Genomic DNA, 2,669 nt, shown 5'->3' on the forward strand with positions numbered 1-2,669 from the left:
AATAAATACTAGACCCAAAATCCCAAACCCCTAAGCATGAACCCTAAACACTAAACCCAAAACATCAAGTCCTAAACCATAAACCTAAAATTCTAAACCACAAACCCTAGAAACCCTTGACCCTAAATCGTAAACCCATACCATAAATGCTAAACCCTAAACCCTAAACCATAAACCATAAACGCCAAACACAAAGCCCTAAACCCTAAACCCTAAACCCTAAACACTAAACCCCAAACCCTAAACCCCAAACCCTAAACACTAAACCTAAAATCCGAAGTCCAAAACCCCAAACCCTAAAAACTAAACCCAAAACCCAAAACCCTAATGACTAAACCCCAAACACGAAACCACAATCCCTAAATACTAAACCCTATTCCCAAAACCCTCAACATTAAACCCTAAACCCTAAATCCTAAACCTTAAACCCGAAACTCCAATCCCTAAAACCTAAACCCTAAACGCTACACCCCAAACACTGAACACTAAACACTAAAATCCTAATCCCTAAGCACTAAACCATAAACTGTAAAACTTAAACCCATAAACCTGCACTAGAAACCCAAAACCCTAAAACCCTAATCCTTAAACCCTAAACCCTAAACCCCGAAACTGTAAACCCTAAACAACAAAATCCTAAAACCTAAACCATTAACCCTAAGCCCTAAACCCAAAGCCCAAATGCCTACACATTAAACCTTAAACCCTAAATCCTGAACCCTAACCCTAAACCCCAAACACTAAAGCTGAAAGCCAAAACCTGAAACCCTAAACATACACCCTAAATTCAAACCCCTAATCCCCAAACCCTAAATATAAAACCCAAAACCATAAACCCTAAACACTACAAACTAAACCACTGGCAGTAAAGCGTAAAGCCTATACCCTAAATACTAAACCCTAAACACTTAACCCCAACCTCCAAACCCTAAACCCTACACCCTAAACTCTAAACCCAAAAGCCTATACCCAAAACCCTTAACCTTAAAGCCTAAACCCCAAACCCATAACGCTAAAGCCTCAACCCTAAACACTAAACCCAGAACCCAAAATCCGAACCCCAAAACCAAAAACCCTAAACCCATAACCCAAAACCCTAAAGCCTAAACTCCAAACCCTAAACATTAAACCCGAAACCCCAAATCCAAAACTTAGACCCTAAACTCTAATCCTTAAAACCTAAACCCTAAACCCTACACCCTACACCCTAAACCCTAAACCCTAAAATCCTAATTCCTAAATCCTAAACCCTAAACCCTAAACCATAAAACCTAAACCCTTAAACCTACACCCTAAACCCAAAACCCTAGAGCTCTAATCCTTAAACCCTAAGCCGAAAACCCTAAACCCTAACTGTAAACCCTAAACCCTAAAACCCAAAATGCTAAACCCAAATCCCTAAACCCTAAACCTGTAACCCAAACTACTGAACCCTAAAGCCCAATACCCTAAACCCTAAACCATAAACCATAAAGCTAAAACCCTAAACCCTAAACCTTGTAGCCTAAACACTAGACCCAAAATCACAAACCCCTGCACGATTACCCTAGACCCTAAGCGCAAAACCCCAAATCCTAAACTATAAACCATAAATCCTAAACCCAAACCCTAAACCCTAGACCCTAAATCCTAAACCCTAAACCCTAAACCCTAAACCATAAACCCAAAACTCTAAAACCCGAAACAGTAAACCCTAATGCTGAAACAATAAACCCCAAACCCTAAACTCTAAACCCTAAACCAAAAACACTAAACCCTAAAACCTAAAACCTGAAACCAAAAATGCCAAACCCTAAACCCTAAACCTTTAAGCATTAGGCATATACCCTAAAGACTAAACCCAAAACCTTAAATGCTAAAGGCTAAACCATAAACCGTAAACCCTAAACACTAAACCCTAAACGGAAAACAGCAAACACTAAACCCTAAACCCTAAACCCTAAACCCTAAACCCAAAATCCTAAAGCCTAAACCATTAACCCAAACACTAAATCCTAAACCCTAACCCTAAGCCTATATCACTAAACATTAAACTTTAAACCTAAATCCTTAACCCTGGCCCTAAACCTCAAATTCTAAAGCTGAAAACCAAAACCAGAAACCCTTAACACAACACCCTAAACCCAAAACCTACAAACTAAACCACAGGCCTTAAACCATAAAGCCTATACCCTAAATCCTAAACCCTAAACCCAAAACCCTAAACCCTAAACCCTAAACCCAAAATCCTATACCCAAAATCCTAAACCCTAAACCCTAAACCGAAAATACTATACCCAAAACCCTTAACCCTAAACCCCAAACCCCTAACGCTACACCCTAAACCGTAAACACTAAACCCTAAACCATAAACCTGAAGTCCAAAACCCTAAACCCTAAATACTAAATTTGAAACCCTAAACCGTTAACCCAAAACCCTAAGTCCTACACCCCAAACCAGAAACCGCAAACCCTAAATACTAAACCCTATTCCCAAAACCCTAAACATCAAACCCTAAACCCTAAACCCTAAACCCTAAACCCTAAACCCTAAACCCTAAACCCTAAACCCTAAACCCTAAACCCTAAACCCTAAACCCTAAACCCTAAACCCTACACCCTAAACCCTAAACACTAAACCCTAAAATCCTAATCCCTAAACGCTAAACCATAAACCCTAAAACTTAAAC

Source organism: Macadamia integrifolia, unplaced genomic scaffold, assembly GCF_013358625.1.
Source record: "Macadamia integrifolia cultivar HAES 741 unplaced genomic scaffold, SCU_Mint_v3 scaffold23, whole genome shotgun sequence".
NCBI classification, from domain to species: Eukaryota; Viridiplantae; Streptophyta; class Magnoliopsida; order Proteales; family Proteaceae; genus Macadamia; species Macadamia integrifolia.